The sequence below is a fragment of the Protopterus annectens genome, chromosome 4.part0, assembly GCF_019279795.1.
Source record: "Protopterus annectens isolate FY-2018-M chromosome 4.part0, PAN1.0, whole genome shotgun sequence".
NCBI classification, from domain to species: domain Eukaryota; kingdom Metazoa; phylum Chordata; order Ceratodontiformes; family Protopteridae; genus Protopterus; species Protopterus annectens.
The window spans coordinates 1,092,021,924-1,092,044,209 of NC_056733.1; positions in this window are offsets into that span (position 1 = coordinate 1,092,021,924).

Below are 22,286 nucleotides of genomic sequence, written 5' to 3' on the forward strand. Positions count from 1 at the left end.
CACTTCTAATTTGCAAATGCTTGTTACCATGAAAATACATCTCTAAATTTAACTTCCTAATAAATAATTTTAAGTTAATCAATAACTGAGCCACATCTAATCTAAAAGCTGGCACAAAGTTAATACCCTTTGTGAATAAATCAAAATACACTTCATTGACTTCCTTGTCAGTATAATTGTAAATAAAAAAATTAAACTTCTGTAAAATCTGACAAGTCAAACCTAACTCCACCTTAGGAATTTCTACTTCAGACTCACTGCATTTTGTCACGTTAATTAAAGTAGCTGGCTCAGTACCTGCTAAAATGTCAGGCTCACTATTTTTTGTCCCCTTTGTTAAAACTATTTGCTCAGTGCCTGCTAATATATCAGACACCTCATTTCTAACAAGAACTACTTCTTCACTCAGCATGTTTGTACCATAAACATCGTTGTCTTGTTCATTTATATTTTCAATAGTAGTACCAAAAACATTTTCAGTGACATTTTCAATTACATTTTCAGTTGCTTTTACTATTTCATTTTCTTTTTCGTTTTCATTTTCATTTTCATTCACAGTTCCACCCACTACCCCACATACGGCACCCCCCCCGACAAAACACAACACATTGGGAACAACAAGGCTCAACTCAGAAACAGCACAACCATCAGTCCTGCAAAATATAGAATCCAAAAGAGAACAAGATACGTTGGTAATGTTCAATAAGTTCTCTTGTTCAGGCCCCCTCTCTGAGGGTGAATAGTAGTGAAGTACCTAATGTAAAAACTATTGCAGGATCAAGTTTTATTTTAAAATTTAATGAGAAGGCCACGGATATTATTGCAGTTTTACGTAGGATGTGGGAATATTGTTTAAGTGTTAGTACCAAGGAGATTGTTGGTGGTACTCCTAGGATAGTTTTTAGCAAAGGGAACAATGTGAAAGGTATTTTAGAAAGAGAGACTAGAAATAGGACATCTAAGATGTCAAAATGTGGTTGTTGTAGAAGTTGCAGGTATATTGCGGAGGGCACATATGTTTGTGTTAAAGGGTATGGGCATACCTTGCCTTGCCCAGGTTCTTGTAATTGTAACACTAAGAATTTAGTGTATGTGGCCTCATGTATAACCTGCGATGCATTTTATGTGGGTATGACTACCCGTAGATTACGTGAAAGGATAGTAGAACATGTTAGAGCTGTGAAAAATAAGGATACACATAATGCATTATATCTTCACAGCACCACTTGTGGGGGTTTAAAAGATTTGTATTTTTTATCATTGACAGAGTTTATGCTGAACAAGGAGGGGATGTTAGCAATAGAGTAGCACTTTTAGAAACAACATGGCAGTTGAGATTAAATGCCACAAAACAACCGGCATTAATGATTATATCTCAATGAAGCCAGTTTTGAGGCATAGGGCTAGTATCATCTAGGTTGCAAGTAGGTGAATTTTGTGCATTGATGTTTTTACACAATTATGTATCAAGTTTTTTATATGATTGAGTAGATGTATTTGATAAAAGTATTAATGTTGATTTTACATATATAAAAAGCTAGTTTTAAAGTGTATAGTTATGTTTGTTTTAGTTAACTGTGTAACTAATTGTTAATTATTGATTGATTGGAAGGGTGTGTGTATTAATTAATGTGGTGGGATTGTGATGTCATTAAGTTGTATGGATAAAATGCTTGTGGAGTTTTGTATACACTGACTCTGAAGAAGCCAAACATTTGGTGAAAGCGCTTAGTCGGTGTGCATTAAATACACTTTCCTAAGCTTGGTGTGGTTCCTGGTTCCTGGAAGCAGTTTTCGTGGTTTTTTGTATTCACAATTTATTGCCCTTTATTGGGAGTTGTTTGACTTCGTTGGTTTTCCAAGTCGATTCTGTTTCTGGTGGCTGGTGGACTGTGCCGTGCAGTATGGAGAGTGCTTTAAAGGAACTTTCAGTAGCTATTAACAAGCTACTGTTAATTTATAACAAGGACAGTGTTACTGGTTTGTCTAGCCCTACCGATACTGAGGTAGAGCTTTTTACTATGCACTCGCCAATAGCGACTGCTTCTACCTTGCAGCCTGGGCAAGGATCTGCTGTTCCGGTTTCTTTTTCTGAAGCGGTTTCTAACACTAGAGGGAGTATGTTAACTGGATCGAATAATTGCGCAGGAGCAGAAGTGCGGATGCGTGTTCCTCCAGTTAGGCTCAGTAGAGAAGCAAGAGAACATGATTTGCAGAAATGGTTTGAGGAACCGGAATTTTTAAACCGAGACGTTATACCGAACGTGGAGTCGGCGGTTCCATTAGCCTTGAAAGAACAGATTTCCAGGTACGATAGACTGTGCACAAAATATAGAGCGTTACAGTTAGATAATATTTTTTTAAAATGCTCACAGGAATTGAAACAGGTTCCTAAGGGGCTTCGTATTTGGAAGCTTCCTATGGGCATTGACGTTGACTCATTGGCCTTTAACGAGTTAAAAGTTTTGTTTGACAAGACCGGAATGGACATGTTAAGTATTATTGTCAAAAACAATTGCACCAAGCTAACATCCCTTCAAGACGAGATTTCTAAACTTCACAATAGTATTACTACAGATTTATTGTATTTTCAGTACGAGGCCAATTTTAATAAAGTGATTAAAAATTTAGATAATTTTGTGGACAAAAATATGGCACTCAAGAACAAGAAGCTTGCTAGAGACACTGCGGACTATCAATGTGATTGTGCCTACCCTCCAGGTAATTCTAGAATAAGAAGAGGTGTATATTATAAAAATAAAACCAACTTTGACACCAATGATTTTCCTCCCCTGTTGGAGGATGATGAAATACACGAGGGTGACAATAATGGCTTGTATGAACAAGGGTTTGAAAGGGCTGATTTTTTGGATTCACCCCAAGGACCTCGCAGGTCCGAGAGACTTTTAAACAGAGTAGAAAAGAATGTTTATGGGGGCAAAAAACAATGGGGCCCGAGAGGGGGCCTGAACAAGAGAACTTATTGAACATTACCAACGTATCTTGTTCTCTTTTGGATTCTATATTTTGCAGGACTGATGGTTGTGCTGTTTCTGAGTTGAGCCTTGTTGTTCCCAATGTGTTGTGTTTTGTCGGGGGGGGTGCCGTATGTGGGGTAGTGGGTGGAACTGTGAATGAAAATGAAAATGAAAACGAAAAAGAAAATGAAATAGTAAAAGCAACTGAAAATGTAATTGAAAATGTCACTGAAAATGTTTTTGGTACTACTATTGAAAATATAAATGAACAAGACAACGATGTTTATGGTACAAACATGCTGAGTGAAGAAGTAGTTCTTGTTAGAAATGAGGTGTCTGATATATTAGCAGGCACTGAGCAAATAGTTTTAACAAAGGGGACAAAAAATAGTGAGCCTGACATTTTAGCAGGTACTGAGCCAGCTACTTTGATTAACGTGACAAAATGCAGTGAGTCTGAAGTAGAAATTCCTAAGGTGGAGTTAGGTTTGACTTGTCAGATTTTACAGAAGTTTAATTTTTTTATTTACAATTATACTGACAAGGAAGTCAATGAAGTGTATTTTGATTTATTCACAAAGGGTATTAACTTTGTGCCAGCTTTTAGATTAGATGTGGCTCAGTTATTGATTAACTTAAAATTATTTATTAGGAAGTTAAATTTAGAGATGTATTTTCATGGTAACAAGCATTTGCAAATTAGAAGTGAGGAAATGGGGACTAAGGTACTATTAAAAAGGAAAAGCACCTTTATTCCACCGTCATTTAGTGAATTTGCAACTCTGGAAAAATTATTGGATTTTGAGTTTAGGAGGATATGTAACAGTAGGTATATGGAGATTGATAATTTAACAGAACAAGAAAGGCTTTTGTTAAGAGAATTAAAAAGTACTGGTGACATCAGGTGTATGAAACCTGATAAAGGTGGTGGAATGGTGTTAATGAGTAGGTTAGACTATATTGCAGCTATGATGTCTTTATTAGGAGATGAAAAAACATACAAAAGGGTATCCAGGAACGAAATTAATATCGCATATAAAAGGATTGATTTGTTTCTGTTAGATGCCCTGTTTCAAGGTACAATAAATGAGGTTGAGTATGATTACATGATGGTTAAGAGCCCTATTTTACCCTGCATTTTTGGGATTCCCAAGGTGCACAAAGGCACGGTTAATTTGCAATTTAGGCCAATAGTGGCCGCCAAGGGTTCGAAAACTGAACCCTTGGCCTCTTTTGTTGATGTTATGTGCAAAGAGGTACTGGGAGGGGTGCCTCATGTGTTAAGAGACTCGTGGCATTGCCTAGAGAGACTTAGGGAGGTGAAGGAAAATAATGATGTATTTGGGTTTATAACCATTGATGTAGTAAACTTGTTCTCCACCATTCCCCACCTTGAAGGATTAGAAATGTTTCGAGAGAGTTTGAATGTTTGTAACAACATTGACAAGAGTAGGATTAATTTAATTTGTGACCTGATGGAATTAGTACTTTTGAATAATTTTCTTAAGTATGAAGGGGAACTGTTCAAGCAAAGCTCGGGTGTAGCTATGGGCGCTAAATGCGCCCCAGTTTTTGCGAACTTGGTTCTTTTAGCGTGGGAAAGAAACTTCGTTTTTCCTTCCAAGTTTATGGAGAATGTTATTTTATATAACAGGTTTTTAGACGATTTACTCATTATTTGGAAAGGAGATGAGAATGGGGCTGCTGAGCTTGTTGAATTTTTGAATAGTACGACTAGTTTTTTGAAATTCACATATGAATGGAATAGAGAGATTATTAATTTCCTGGATATTAAAATATTCAAAAGTGCGGAAGGTTTATCCAGCACTATTTTTAGGAAAGAAAGTTATTCTAACTCATTATTACACTTCAAGAGCTGTCATCCGTACCACCAAAAGAAGGGGGTTGCGAAGGGACAGATGGTGCGGATTTCTAGGCTCATAAGTGATGATGGGTTGTTTAAACAGGAAATGTTTAAATTAATTGGTATGCTTACTGATAGAGGATACCCGTTGAGGTTGTTATTGAACTTAAAAAGAGAGATTTATAGAAAAAGAGTGTCACTATATGCACCAATTTTGAATAAGGTTAGTTTGGTGGATTTGAGGGTGAATAGTAGTGAAGTACCTAATGTAAAAACTATTGCAGGATCAAGTTTTATTTTAAAATTTAATGAGAAGGCCACGGATATTATTGCAGTTTTACGTAGGATGTGGGAATATTGTTTAAGTGTTAGTACCAAGGAGATTGTTGGTGGTACTCCTAGGATAGTTTTTAGCAAAGGGAACAATGTGAAAGGTATTTTAGAAAGAGAGACTAGAAATAGGACATCTAAGATGTCAAAATGTGGTTGTTGTAGAAGTTGCAGGTATATTGCGGAGGGCACATATGTTTGTGTTAAAGGGTATGGGCATACCTTGCCTTGCCCAGGTTCTTGTAATTGTAACACTAAGAATTTAGTGTATGTGGCCTCATGTATAACCTGCGATGCATTTTATGTGGGTATGACTACCCGTAGATTACGTGAAAGGATAGTAGAACATGTTAGAGCTGTGAAAAATAAGGATACACATAATGCATTATATCTTCACAGCACCACTTGTGGGGGGTTTAAAAGATTTGTATTTTTTATCATTGACAGAGTTTATGCTGAACAAGGAGGGGATGTTAGCAATAGAGTAGCACTTTTAGAAACAACATGGCAGTTGAGATTAAATGCCACAAAACAACCGGGCATTAATGATTATATCTCAATGAAGCCAGTTTTGAGGCATAGGGCTAGTATCATCTAGGTTGCAAGTAGGTGAATTTTGTGCATTGATGTTTTTACACAATTATGTATCAAGTTTTTTATATGATTGAGTAGATGTATTTGATAAAAGTATTAATGTTGATTTTACATATATAAAAGCTAGTTTTAAAGTGTATAGTTATGTTTGTTTTAGTTAACTGTGTAACTAATTGTTAATTATTGATTGATTGGAAGGGTGTGTGTATTAATTAATGTGGTGGGATTGTGATGTCATTAAGTTGTATGGATAAAATGCTTGTGGAGTTTTGTATACACTGACTCTGAAGAAGCCAAACATTTGGTGAAAGCGCTTAGTCGGTGTGCATTAAATACACTTTCCTAAGCTTGGTGTGGTTCCTGGTTCCTGGAAGCAGTTTTCGTGGTTTTTTGTATTCACAATTTATTGCCCTTTATTGGGAGTTGTTTGACTTCGTTTCTTTTCAATGGTTAACTGCACCTGGAGTATCTCGTGTGTGTCATACTGTTTGACCAGCCTGGAGGTGTGTATGTTTTTAATGTATATTGAAACTCCACCTCCTTTAGCTTTATTGCCCACAGTTTGGGGTCTGAATGTATGATAGGATGAGTAACTATGTAAGGCTGGGGGGCTCTCCGCAGCTTTGAACCAGGTTTACTCTGCTTTTTAAAGAAAGATGTAGAGGAATAATAGACTTTCTTGATAAACATGAAGAAGGAAGGCTGAAAATTTTGAGAAATCATTTGAATCAGCTTTCCTTTCCTCTCGCATTACACTTGTTAATGACCTCTGCAAGAGAAGATCCAAAAACTAGTTCTCTATCCAAGGATGAATTCAAAATTATTTATGGGCACCATCTTGGAGGTTTTGGAAATGCAGCTAGGTAAACCTCATAGCAATTTCCATGTCAGCTGACCTTTATATGGCATCAGTACTGTCATATACATATTTCAAACAATGGATAGTCACTTGAAACACAGAAGAGACCAAGCTGCACAAAACAGATTTCTCCTACCAAGAGGAAGCAGATGCCAAAATGTTCCTCATACTCATACTAGCAAGCACAAACCTCAACATATGAGCTTGAGAGTTATGAATTCTAAAATCAACAGTTGCAGAACTATAGACTTTTCCCCAAAATTATGAAAAGCCTTCTTATCTTTGTCAGAAGCAGCGTGATTAGTATAAATCAAATGATTACCAGCAGCTTTCACTAAACCGATAGCTGCTGGGTCAGACCTGGAATGACCTATATAAAAAAAACTTAAAAGAATGAGGCATTTTCTGTAATCTATCTGCTCGTTTAGAGGAAGCAGGCTGACTGTTAGGGAACTTGCAGGTTGCGACAAAAACATCAGCCAAAGTGGGCAGAACAGGAGGAACAGGAGTAGATTCTGGAAATTCCAGTTATAACAAGTCATAGTACTTTGTAAGAGACTGAGAAACATCACTGCTTTCCCACTGAAACAGTTTATTTAGTGTGGAAATTGTTTCAAAGAAAAATAATATCCTTCAAAGGGACTTGCCAAAACCACACTCTCCTCAGAATCTGAATCAGAAGACTGTGGGGATGACACAAAAGCTGTCCCTTCATAATAATTTTGAGGTTCAACTTCTTGAATCTCTTCAGAAAATAAAAAAAAATCTGTTTTTTTTCTTTTACCAGAAAGAGACATGCAACAAAGATCAAGAGCCTGCCCTAAATCCTGAGCTAAGACCAATAAATTACTTTTGTCCAGGTTCACTGAGACAGGCAAATACATATCTTTCAGTTTTTGTTACTTTTGACAGGAATTTCTGAATAAAATAGACCAAGAACTGCCTACAATAATCTCCCTAAGTATGACCACAACTAGACAGATAGATGTACTATGTACCTTCTTCCGGGATTTACAAGAGTGCCTCTTCTTTGCCCACCAAAGGCAATCCAGCAGCTGCAGAGGATATGTCTAACATTTGGTCCATAGTGACTGTTGAAACTACACCAGAAGGATCCAAGAAAAGTGATTAGTGGTCCAAGGAACCAGCTATGGCCTCAGCAGAGTCACCCCATGCACCCAATGCACTTTAATATCCTGCTGTGTTGCAAAGAATGTTTAACAATTTTCTTCTTTTTGTGGCTAGAAGAAGGAACAGCTAAGGAACCTGTAGGTTGTTCCACTGTTAAACTGAAAAAAGTGGTTGATTTCCAGGTAAGCCTAGCAACAATAGTTGGCAAAACAGGTATGAGCTGTAAAAAAGTAAGTTTCCTCCAATAAAGCACAGTAAACAGCTGTTTAAATACCTACTGTAGTACCAAAAGTGGAATAATACAAGTTTGACCACAGAAAAAAATGTTTAAATTAAGTTTTAGCAACTTTTTTCAATAAAGTAAAAAAGTAACATTCTCATGTAAAGGTTTATAAAAGTCACATGACAGTCAATAAAAACACTTTAATCTGGCTTAAATAAATAAGTTTTATAAAACAAAATTAGTTTTCTGTCATTAAAAGGAAAGCAGATTTTTTTTCCCTGAAGGAAATGTATCTGCCCATTATCGGAACAGTGTTAGCTGACTGTCATTTCTCAAATGCACGCAGAGGTGCACTTTCTTCAGTGGCAGGAAAGTTTCAAAGGGAATGGCACTCACACATGACTTTTAGTAACTCAGCTCAAGTTAAATAATGGTTTGGGCACGTGGAGGGTACCCTTAAGCTTTGAAATATGGATTGCTGTTACACCCTTAGCAGGATATAACCAATATAGTTTAGGCTACTGCTGCAGTGACCATTATTAAGAACTTCAGTCATGTCCAGTGTGTTCTAGAGGAAACTGATGCCAAAATGTTCCTCATACTCTAAAGAGTGGCAAGCACAAACCTCAACATATGAGCTTGAGAGTTATGAATTCTAAAACCAAGTGCTGCAGAACTATAGACTTTTCCCCCAAATTATGAAAAGCCTTCTTATCTTTGGATTTTTCTAAAATAGTGTGATATGTCCATAGAACTACTACTAACATTACAACAGACATAAAATGAGAGAATATATGTAAATGCAGTTCAGTAAAATTTTTACCACTCAAAGCAGTATGTATGTCAGTTACAAGTGCAAAGACAGAAGCAGAGCCTAAAAATCGGGAAACACCTGGCTCTGTGGCAAAGAGGGATGGAGTCTTGATAATAACCTAGATGACCTGAGTTCAACTGCTGTCTCAGTTGAGGAGCAGGGAAGGTGGGTGAGAAGGAGCTGATTTTTGCTGGCTCACCAAATTCAGCAGGGTGAAAGAGGTTCCTGCCCATGACTGTACATGTCCCAGGTGATGGAAACGGTACCAAAATCTTGAAGCAGATTGCCATTAGTATTTTGGAATTGAAGGTGGGAAGCCGGAGCTAAATTACATTATATGGCATGATGCAATTTATGTCAGTAGCTCCACCCATTTAGAACACATAAGAAAACCCTGCTATGCAAGTGAACATATTTGACACCACCAGTTCCCCATACCAATCCACAACTCATGTGTCCCCACCCATGGGGGAATAATATTGGGGACATTAAGGTAAAATGTAGAGGAGCAGCCCTAGAGACCAGTTGATGGTAAGCAGGAAATAAACAGAAAAACAAAATCAGGAAACAAGTGCCAGGGTTAGATGTAGTTCTGAACAGGATATATAGACTACTCCATAACTCTTAGAGCACGATGAAGGCTTTTTCACCCATGAAAATTTCATAATTATGTAAAGTCCAAGAAATGCAATGAAGTCTTGGCAACAACACGTATGATAACAAGGCTGTGCTGCATTTTAAAGCCATGCTGAAAAAGACCATAACAAGAGCAGGGCTCTGGGGGGTATAAACTGTACATTTTCCTTGTTTAGAGTGGAACACTGGTGGTCAGACTAAGCAAGTAGGTCATTGAATATGAAAATGAGGTTTTGCAGCTAAACATTATTCCCAACAGCAATAGGCTATGGGCACAGAAAATATGATTGTGGTTTCAGGATAGTTTCAGCAATATATTTTTGAGTTTCTTAAAACAGATGAGCACCTCTAGGATGAATGGATTTAGCTGTCCACGTATCTTAGTCTGTAGACTGTTCACACATGCTGAGAATGGGAGGGGGCAGGTTTAAGGTGATGCTATTCCACTTTTCATAGACAGAGTCATGGAGACATGAGAGTTTTCATTAGCCTGTGACAGATATGCAGTTGTTCCAAAGGACAAGACCTTGGTTTAGTCAAAATTGATAATTCTGTCCGTCCGTCCCCCCACACACACACACACAACAGCCTTCTACTACGTAAGGGTCTTCATCTAATGTACTAGTTACAAAACTGTAGTAACAAGTTATTTCTGAAGAAGGGCAGGTTGTCTGTACAGAGGGATAAAGACAGAGCAGACTGCCAGAAGGTTCAGTTATACAAATGTTCCTGCTTTCTGCATCAGCTTTGTCTTGCATCTCTTCCTGCTTTGTTTTGCATCTTCTAACATGAGAAAAAACACTGTGGACTAGACTACACTAAAGTTATTTCCTCACCTTAATAACTAGATCAGCTACCCACCTGCAGGACTTCTCAAATTGAATTAAGCATCCTTATGCTGACCAATGTCTAGATATGCTGTTGGTGGGTTCGCCAGCATGACCTCTACTAAGACTACTGTCACAGGTATAATAGGGACAAAACAAGTATTAGTCTCCTAGGCTGAACCCTGAGTTAGTACAGTGGTGAGCACCCCTTCTTTTAAAATTCACAGCCTGCTGTCTTGAGCACTAATGTTTTCACAACACACACACACACACACACACACACACACACACACACACACACACATACACACTTACTTTATTAGACCAGGTATACTCCCTCTTTTGTCCCTTTCTGTCTCTGCATCTGGGTCTGGTATCAGTCCCTAATTTCCATCTTCCTCTCTACACTGGTTACTGTTTGTGTTTTTTATTACACTGAGAAGCAACAACAATGGACGGAAGGATACAGAGGAAAGTGATGTACATGGAGTTATCTTCCCTTGAGGACAATACAGCACAAGGACTAATGGGCTACTCCTGGAATGTGGCCAGTATGCGGATAGTCCATCTGATACAGCTCTTCAACAGACCACATGTCACTGAGGGAGTCTCTGAGGATTGACTGAAGGACAGTAACTGTGGTACCCTTGTACAAGGAAAAAATACAGGATAAACATGGGGGAAGACATGCCTATTACCTTACAGCAGTTACAGGGGAAAATCATAAAGAGAATCCTAAGGGGAAGTCTAGTCACATTTCTGTAAAACAGTAATCTCCAAGATGGCCACCAACAGGACTCATGAAGAGAAAGAGCTTTAGTCAAACCCAAGCCATTTTAATGATAGGTTATTGGTAAACCTGTCCAAGCAGTACCAAAAGACATTGCCTCTTGGATGTCTTGAAGTCCCACCTGACTTAGTATCACACAGGTACCTACAGGAAAACTGGAGGGTTTCAGCAGAGGATCAAGACTGAGGAAAACAGACTACTGCTTGGTTGAAAAATAAGACACACATGTTTTACTGAAAAAAAGAGATATCAGGAATAATGAAAGTGACTAGTAAGTACCACAGGGGTCCCTCCTGAGCCCAGTACTTTTTAGTGCATTTTTCTTAGATATACCTGTAGGGATATGGAACAGGTGCAGTCTCTTTGTTGATTATACAGACTGTTACAGCAGTAGTACAGCAAGATGGGAAGAGTCAAGAGAAGGATTTGGAAAAGGTGAACAAGGTGGAAGCTGAAGTTCTTTACAGATATCTGAAAAGTGCTACACTTAGGTCACAACAACCATGGTGGGAATTATCAGCTGAGTGCCAATCACAACTGTAACAATGTGAGGTATTGCCAGCTATGCCAGGAGAACTGAGGCAGTGGATGTGTAACATATATCAGCACGGGTAGTTAGAATTTTGTAAAGAATTATATGTCATTTGTATATCAAGCAATTTGTACAGCTGCTTTTGTTGAAAAATGCATTTGTAAAGCTGATTGTGTTAAAAATGTATCAACGGTGTGCCTTGCTGGGCAGAAAAGAAATGTACATGTATTACTGTAATTGTTTAAATGTATATATTGTAACAGAGAGTACTGAAAAAAAGAGGTTAATCTCAATCCACCTGACACTGAGAAATAGCAAAAAAATGTACATTACTGGACCTAGGCCATAAATACGTTATCTCACAGTTTTCAATGAAGCCAGAGATGCAATGTCTGTAAGAAGCATTGTCAGTCTCTGTAGGAGGAGTAGAAGTTTGTAATTATTTTACAACTTCCAGAAGTTGCACCAGATCTGAGAAAAGCTCTTGTGCATGTATTATTGACAACGAAGTGCTAAAATCCTGGCAGTTTCTAACAATGGGAGGGTTGCATGGGAACCAGAAGTCAGATGACCAGATGTATGTGATGTCACTCTGTACAGAAACAATATTTTAATACTATCTGAGTCTGAAGTCTCAGAGCAGTCTGTTTCTTGGAAGCCGGCATAGAAGGATCCCCCACCTACTTCATCTTGCCTCGCTCTATTAAGTAAGCAGGAGCAGTAATTTTCTAGATCAGTCAGGAAAATATAGTGAGAATAGTTAAGTATTGTTTTTCTGTAACTGTGTAAATCTTTCCAGCTGTGTTATTTTTAATATTTCTTGTGACTAAAACTCGGGTGTTTATTGTAAATAGATATTTAGTATTTTCATGTTCTTTTATTATTTACTATTAAATATATTTAAACTTTTCATTGTGGCTTATCCTTTAGAAAATATTTTAACCTTTGAGAGTGCCTATATTTATCGCTGACACTGTGGCCACTCTTGAAGCCTGGCTGTTTGGTCAACATTACCATTTGAATTAATATTAATTTCACTCAGAATAATTGGGTGCCCTTGCAAGAGCCTTAGTTAGCTGACTTTGTAGTGTCTGGTGGCAGTGATAACTACCTTATAGTGTGAACAGAAGGGGACACAATGGGTAAATCTGTACCAGCCTTTCCCAGGTGTCTGTGTGTGTGTATGTGTATGTATGAAAATCAAATCTCACAGTGTGTGTGTGTGTGTGTGTGTGTGTGTGTGTGTGTGTGTGTGTGTGTGTGTGTGTGTGTGTGTGTGTGAGTGTGTGTGTGTGTGTGTGTGTGTGTGTGTGTGTGTGTGTGTGTGTGTGTGTGTGTGTGTGTGTGTGTGTGTGTGAGCTACTTGGAGCAGGGATACAAAGCACTGGTTTCACAGAAAGAATGTTGGAGGACTTAGCTTGGACAATCACCTGAAGACTTCACTCTGCAGCTGTGCCAGTGGGGAGCCTTAATGGGGACCTGGGGAGAGACAGAGACAGAAACTCAGACCCCAGGCTGAGTGTGTTCCATATGTGCTCTTAAGGGAATTGTGCTTGTAGCAGAGAGTTGCATATGGAAATACTGGGTGTATCTCATTTTTACAGGTGAAAGTCCCGCTCCAGTGCCAGTGGTGAGGATTCAGGCTCCTTGATTACTGGTCCAGAGTGGGGCTGTCACAACAACAAAGCATGGAAAGGACCTTGGGGTATCGATTACACCTGTAACTGACCATCAGGAAGAGAGTGAGAGGGAAATGGCAGCAGCAGACAGAATACTTTGGTGCAAACTAAGGGGGTGGACTTCAGAAACAAACAGGTAATTCACCCACTCTACCAGGACCCTGGCCAGTCCACACCTTAAGTACTGTGTGTAGTTTTCAATGCTGTACAAGGAAAGGGACATCAGGCTGCTTGAAGGATTCCACCTCAAAGGTCTGTAAGGTACACAGGAAACTTTATGATCAAAGACTAGTGCAGCAAGATCTGTCGTCACCAAAGACAGGGAGATATAGGGGCACAGGGCATTACTGGTGCACAAGATCATGTCAGACATATATGAAGAGGTCTACAAAGCACGGGGCAAATGCAGCAAACTGTAGGGTTAAATTATTCTCTGTACCTCCAAAAGGAGTTGTTCAGAGGGAGAGTAAGAGACATATGCAATGGACAAAAGAATGGATGGGGAAAAGCTAATAGAATGAGCTTTTTTTTCACCTGCCCTGTGTTCAAATGAAAGAATGAAGTGAAGGAGAAGGATGGAGGTTATGCACAACCTTAAATGCACTCGAAGGACAGACTAGTCAGGGTGTCCCTTCCTGCTGCTCAGCTAATGTATTGTAAAGTAATGCCTTGTACCATGCTTGACCCAGGTCCCACACTATTCCTGACTGATGGGACTGCTGTTCTTTGTAATACTTCAGCAGTATACTACAGAAAAGCTGATACTATAATCTAATGTAACAAACAGGACTCTATTAAAACTGTGACACAATTGTGCTTTTAGGAACATTATCTGACCTGCACTGCTAAATATCCTGAATGGTGGCCCTTCTATTTCTCTCTAAGGAGTTCACCTCCTTGGATAATTCCCAAGGCTGTGGTGACAGTGGGTACATTCAGCCAAGTTATTCATGTTTTCTCTTAGCTCAGTGCAGTATCAACACTCAGATCATAACTGTGTCGTGTAGCCAATGAGGTGATGAAGCAACAATGCTTATCAAGGTCATACATCCTGTATTAAGGCACATCTGTCAGCTGTTCCTTCACCTGCCAAGTTGCTGTGCTTCCATCTGCATGTTTACAGCACAGACTAGGTCCCACATTTCATTCTTTTGTGTATGCATTGGAGGGCTGTGCCATTCCATTTTCTGTATCTGGCAGAGCCCCTTACTCAGCCCTACCTGCCATGTGGATGACAATTATTAATGCAGAGGTCCTTCACAACAAATAAGGGCCATGCCTTTAGGTATAGAACTCTTTATGTTAAATGCCATCTGTATATTTTTAACATTAAAATGTAAATATTTAACAACATATTTTCAATTGGTCCAAAGACAGCAAGATGTCAATATCTCAGATAAACTGAACATGGAGTAAGCTTTGGGAGCTGGAATTCAAAACAAAAACTGCTAAGGTTGTGCAGACAAGATTAACAAATGTATGCTGTGTCGTGAAGAGTTATTGACATCTATAAAACACAATAAAATGGAAAGTGGCATTATGGTTATTGAAACTGAAAATCCCTTGTTACAAGTTGAGTAAACATCAGGATATGTGGCAAGGGTGCAGCCAGGCATACCCTTCACACTCAAGTGACTATTCTTTGGAACAAATCAAGAAAACATGAATTACAGCAGCAACAGGGAGTCTAGGAATTTTATCAGTGGCTCACATCTACACATAATGTGTTCAGATGTAAAGTTAACTGGAAAGGCTACCTTTGGGCCTTTAAACAAGATTGAAAAGACTACAAATAATGCTTTCAATGCAATATAACTCTTGCCTTTAAAATTCACTGTACACAGCTAGAATGAGGAGCACTTTTTTCAAAGAGAGAGAGAGAGCTTTTGCATAGGTTTAGTTCACTTTTTCTTGTTTTGAGCTTTTCTCCCTAAGTCTTTTAGCTCCCATATGGGCTCATCCAGTTAACAAAACCAAATAAATAAAGTTACAGTTATACTAAGTACATCTAATTTTATGAAGAAAATCAGTACACTGGAAAGACCCAAAACCAAAATCCGAAGGTAGAATTCACTGTGTTATGCCTATATGTTACAGAATCTGACAGGTATATCCTACATTGAAACAATACTGCCCTAAATTAGAATTTATCTGCGCAGATAGCAGATTTAAGAACAAGCATGTTGTACTGTGCACTTTGCTCAGGAACACCTATGCAACGGGAGCTTTTGTATACCATGATCATCTCCTGCTGGACATAGATGGTATTGCACGCATAACAGACTAAACATTATGCGTAACACCAGTCGTTAACTCTCTCTGTCCAACTTTGAGTTGGATTAATTTCTCAGTGGCAGCAATAACGCAGCTTATAAAGTATTATTACGGCTCCCCCAAAGTCACACAAATTCATAAAGTGCCCAGGCTTTCACTTTATCTATTACCCTCCTTTTACATCTGTCAATATGCTTGTATGTGTGTTAAATGGGGGTTTAAAAAGCCTTGTTACTATTTTACTGAGGATGTTGGCTGCACCATAGCAGATCTGAGTTTCCACAGCCACAAAATAACCCGCTCCAAAAAATAAAAATACAAAAAAAACGTAATATCCGGAGAACAAACACACCTATGCAGCTGCAAATATTATTAAGAAACTTCCCAGAGCATATAAATGAAGTCCAACTCCCTGTCAGTCAGGCTGCATTTTCTTGACAAACCAAAACTATAAACACACTGCAGTTAAAAATGTGTTTCTTATTCTTTTCGGATAAACTCGTGTTTCAGGTTAAGAGACCACAAAGTGTGCCGCTCGTAGTTAGATAGCACACTGTTGCTTTTTTTTTCTGGGAAGTGTTAAAAAGCATAGGGCAGCGCCCGTGGCTAGAACTTGAGAAATTGCGATTTTCTACGTAATTAGATTCGAAGTAACCACTGAGCTATAGGCCTATGCTGCAAGACGCAGGATGAAAACTAATCTACAAGATGCTTAGTGTTTCGTCACAGTTTCGTCATGACTTTGCTTATATTATTTGATAACCGCCAAAATGTTGTAGGAGATATTTTACCAGAAATACAATATTACTCACTTCTACAGTAATATTTAACTCCATTTTATATTTCTAACCTCTTTTTAAGCATGCTTCCCAATTTCCCAGCAAATTATTACACTTTTTTGCATTATGGTTACATAGATGTAGGTGTATTTACAAATATCCAGAGGTATACTTACAAGTACCATAATGTGGCAGTATTTGCTAAATGTCACAATAAAAATAAAACCTGTTGTTGATTCAGTGACCCACCCAGCTCAGAGTTCCACTTATTAAAGTATTTACTGCCACCTCCAAGTAACTATAAACAGTTAATCCTTATTACTATCCACAACTGGTATGGAATAGGGCTGAGAAGGTTCCTCAGTATACCTCTCGAATGTCCTCGATTTTCAGGGATATCCCTGATTTTTCCTTAAATTTTTGCTTTGTCCCTTCTAATCCCCCCTTCAGCTGGTGATCTGGGGAGAAATGCTGTTGGGTTACACTTACTAAATAATAACAATATTAGAGTTAACAACTGCTTTTACTACAGAAATTTAATGTTAATTTACCTTCTCTTATTCTGTCCAATTATTTCTGGATCTGTCTTATTTTGGAGGCAAGATGCTTAAACTATGTCAGTTCACTTAAACTAGAAAACAAAAAAAAAATCACCATTTTGGCTGCCTGTTAGGAGCAAAAGAAGTCAAGGGTGTGACACAGGTAACCCACATTTAGTAGTGGACCCAGCCTCTCAGGTGTCAGCTAGGCAGCTGTGATAGAGAGGCAATTAATGCTTCTCCTATGCTGGGTTTGGGGAGAGTTATTGTGCTTGAATTATAGCCCTCAATGAAGGCAGAGGACTCAAATCTCAAGGGAAAACAGTGAGAAGGCAATATAAGATCATCTACTGCTTAAGTTCCTCAGTGGATTTCACTGCAGATTGGGCATAGCATGGGACTGTAGCTAAAACAAAAATGCTTTCCACTGCTGTCAGAATGACACTGTACAGAGTTGTCCTGATCTTTCCATCCACACCCCAAATCTTCCACAAACAGGCCCCACAGGAAGCTCCACCCCTGCCTGCCCATGAGGAACTGGTCAAGGACAGGCTAGTTAAGTGCCAGGTGTTGACCGTGGATAACTGAGGTGGGGCTTTGGAACACTGCAAATGGCAATGGTGAGACGAATCAAAACATTATTAAATGAAAAATAAACATTTTCCATACCGAGCTTAAAGAGTCAAACACCCATAGCTAATGGGAGTTGTACTTACCGAGTATGTATATCAGTGAGCATGCCTAGCTGTAAACATTTATATGTGGTAAAGCATTTTTTTAGAAACATTCTTTAGGAAATGCAGTGCCACTTTTAAGGTTAACTAGCTGCAAAGGCATCTGAATACTTAAATTCCTTAACATCATTTTTTTGTACTTAGTAACTCTCCACTGGTCGAATACTTCCTAATTAGGTCCCATAACGTACTGAGATGGGACCATACAAGACACCAGTCAATATCTTTGCATGCTTCCTGCTTTTCATTTGTCAAGTACTCATTTGTAACATCTTTGTTACTCTAGAGCTTATGAAAGGAGAGTTCATAGGTGTGTACTAGGCTAATCGCCCTAAAGCCTTTACAAGCCTAACCCATGGGATTAGTCTAGCATTGTGACATCCAACCTTAGTTTCCAGTGCCTCTGTCAAGTAGAGCCACTGGAGTGATCCAGGGTGAATTTTCTTTTCTCTTGAAGAGGGCCAATGAGGTGCTCTGTTTGACATGTATGGGAAGTCCATTCCATAGCATGGGCAGTCTCTAGGTTATGAACCTGTCCCTCCAGCACGTTCTGTTGATTGTGGTAATGAGGTTGAGGTCTCTGGAGCGTGTTGTGTGGAGGGATTGGGATTTCTTTAGATGCAGCATTTCTAACAGAGCTGGGTCAGACATGGCTTTATAAGTCATGCAGAGATCACCTCTAAGTAGGCAATATGAGACAGAGAATAGTTGGGAGTGTTTTGAGTCTGTCCGTATAGGACAAGTGTTTAAGGCCTAGGATCCTCTTTGTGAGGTACTTTTGAGGCCTCTCCAGTTGTTGCAGGTGTCTAGTGAGGTACATGCCAAATGGGGCATTGCACTCGATGATTGGCCTAATGAGGAAAGAGTAGAGAGAGACAATGACCTCTTTCTTCCTGGATGCAAAACCCTTAGTAATGAGATGTGCCACATAGAAGGACTTTCTGACCACAGTGTTAGTGTGGTGGTCAAAAGACAGGTTGCTGTCAACCTGTGTTCCCAGATCTCTTATAACGTCTTCTGTATTCCCTGGACTACCATTGATGTGGTAGTTCATGGGAACTGGGTTTTTCCCAAAGGGGATAACAACACATTTTTTAGCATTGAACTTAAGGCCATGGTTCTGACACCAGTCGTTGATCTCAGTGAGGCCTTTCTGTAGGATGTCAGCATCACTTGGGGAGTTAATAATGGCACCCAACTTGCAATTGTCTGCGAACTTTGTCAGCCAGAGTCCCTTCGTGTTGGACTGGACTTCTGAGAAGTAGATACCAAACAGAAGAGGACCCAGGACTGATCCCTATGGGAATCCACTCGTGACTGGTTGGCAGTCTGACTTGAAGTCAGCTACTTTCACACTGTGGGTTCTATCTGTGAACCAGTTTGCAACCCACCTAGTGATATAGGGGTTGATGCCTAGCTTAGTGGGTTTTTATGATTCCTGAGTGGAGAATGGTATCAAAGGCCTTGGCCATATCAAGGCAGGTTGTATGAACCACCTTGCCTTCATCCACAGCTCTGGTGACTGAATCAAAGAAGTCGACCAAGTTGAGCAGGCATGATCTACCCTTTCACAAAACCAAACTGTGTGGGATCCAGTGTTTGGAGATTTCCTTTATCCTTGTTTATTAGGTCATTGATGTTGCGTTCCATAGACTTGCATAGCAGACTTGTCAGGCTAATGGGGCAATAGTTCCCAGGGTCTGTAGTCGCTCCTCCTTTGTGGGGAGGGATGACTATACCAGTGTGCCATTCGGTAGGGACAAAGCTTGAGGTGAGGCTGTGATTGAACAGGGCACACAGGTGAGGTGCCAATTCACTCTGTAGTTCATGTAGAACACAGCTAGGGATATTGTCAGGTCCCATAGAGGTTGTATTCTTGGCCTTGGACAGTGCTGTTTTAACCTGTGCAGCAATAATATTGGGTGCCTGGCAAACCACTGGTATTGTGATTGGTCCTAGGGGGGGTATTGGCACTGAATCTGTTGGCCAGTATGTTGGCAGTATCTGTTGGCTTGGTCTAAAAGGTACCATTGTGCAGTAGCTCAGAGCAAATCTGGGTATTGCCATGAAGGTTCTTTACATAACTATAGAAGGCCTTATGGTTGTCTTTACTATCTGCTGCAATTCTGTTTTCATAGCTAGCTTTAGAGGATTTGATGAGGGATCTCTACTTTTTGTTGAGGCTGATAAGGGAGTTTTTCCAGTCTTGGGACTTCACCTTATTCTGCATCAGTTTCCTCCTTCTGTTGTAGAATTTGTTTATGGCAGGGGACCACCAGATTGGCTTCCTTTTTTTTGGAGGAGAACATCTTGGTTCTATTGGGTATGGCGAGATCCATGCATTTGTGTATGTGTTCATACAGTGCATTGGTGTATGATTCGGTGGTCATGCAACTATTCTCCATTTGCATGGGTGCCATGAAGTTCGCCACCTCTATTCTTAGGAGCCCAAAGTTAGCTTTGGAGAAGTTTTTCATGGTGGTTACCTTTGTAGGGGAGGGGGGTGGAAGGGATGTAGATTTCCAAGGTGATTAGTTTGTGGTCGGCTTTAACCAGGGAGGAGTTGACTACTGGTGTAGAGCAACGGTCGCCCATGTTAGTAATGACCAGGTCAAGGATGTTGCTATCTCTAGTAGGGGTAAGAACAAGCTTGTCCAGGTGATTAGAATTAATGAATTCAAGGAAACGTTGGGCAAATGTATTGGTACATGAGTAGTTTTCCCAGTTAATGGAGGGGTAGTTGAAGTTGCCCAGTATGAGTGTTTTAGGTTGGACCCTAATATTCTCCAGGGTACTTAGGAACGTGGAGTGAGTGTCTTGGGACATGGTTGGAGATCTATAACAGGCTACAACCTGAATCACTGTCTTAACCAATGTTAGCTGCACCTGAAGTATCTCTGATGCATTATGTTGGGATACCAGTCTGGAGGTGTGCACATCCTTTATGAATATGGAAGCACCACCACCTTTGGAGTTTCAGTCCAAGTTCTGGGGTCGAAAGGTGTGGAATGAGTTATAGCCAGGTAGTGCAGGGGTGCTTTCTGCTGCCTTGAACCAGGTCTCTGTTACAGCACAAATGTCGATGTACTCCATTTTAAGGAGTGCATCAAGCGAGTGCATTTTGAGATTTAGACATCTAGCATTGAGCAGCATGACCCTCAGACTGCATTTGCTTGTAGCTGTTACGGTGGTAATTTGGTCTTTGGAACACCGCCTAAAAAAGGCAGTATGGGGTGGCAAGAGCCTTGGCCAGTATCCAGTAGCCCAGGGGAGACAGATGCAGGCCATCTCTGGCAAAGCGTCGATGTCTGTCAGTCATGTCATCCCAGGCAGACAGATACTGGATCCCCTTAGAATGACACCACAAACTTAGCCAATTGTTGAAATCAGTGATTTTCTCCTTGTACTGTGGTATCATTCTGGGTGATGGAAGGATGCTGTTCAGGACTAGGGTCATACCCGCCTGGGCTACATAATCCGAGAGCTCCTCCATGTCTCTTTTCGGGTCTATATTATAAAACTGAAAACCCATTTGAGTGAATACCACAACAGCGACACATATAGCCTGAACCGCAAATACGTTGAACCCCCTAAACCGCAAAATTTAAAATCTCGAATCATCATAGGTGGCCAACCCCACCACGCACTACATACTACATACCCAAACATAATAAATAAAACACATACATACAGTAACCAAACCCTACTTCTAACCCTACACTAAACCTTACATACATTACTATCTATGCACTTACCTTAACCTGCACCCTAACCCTAAGGTCCGTAACTATCACACACTTACCCTACGGAGATATAACCAAACAAAACAAATAATCCACACACATATGCTTAACAAAACCCTACTTCTAACCCTACACTAAACCTTACATACATTACCTGTCCATGCACTTACCTTAACCTGCATCCTAACCCTAAGGTCCGTAAGTATCGCACGCTTACCTTACGGAGCTATACCGCAGATGGGCCAACCATGACAATTCGACATTTCGAATTTCGTGGTTTTGGATGTTTGCTGTTTCCATAGTTCGTGCAATATGTGTCGCTCTTTTCCAATTCGCTCAAACGGATCTTCAGGCTTCTAATATAGACCCTATCTTTTCATTAGTCCAGGGAGGTACGTCTCAGGTCATTCACACCCACATGTACAATGACAGAGTCATATTTGTATCTGTTGTTGAGGGACCTGAGTGCGTGCGTTATATGGCAGATCCTGGCACCTGACTGTTACTTTTTCCTTACTCAGCCTAGTGAGTGGGACATCAGTGTGCCTCACTATCGGGTCACCTATGACTAGTGTGCTGGGCATGCTGTTTTGCCTTAGGGGCTTTGGTTGAATGGCACACTGTTTAGGAGAGTTATGTGTCTCGTGATTAGTGTTGTGTTGTGGTGGTCGAGTGCATTTTTGCCTTGGAGGTCTCTGCTGTTTGGGTAGATTTTTATTGAGAGCCTCCACGAAGGTGGGTGTGTGATTTGTGTTTTTATATGAAGTCAGTGCTGGTGTGTGTTCTGAAGGGCTATGTTTTGAATTTGGTGTGGTGCAAGTGTTGACTTTCTCCTCTTGACCAGCTATTCTGGTCTTAGCTGGAAAGTGTGTGGCTTCCAATTTGGATATATAAGTGCATCTCTCGCAAGTCAGAGTGTTGGAAGGTAAGAGGAGAGGGTTGTTGGTGTACATGAAGCAG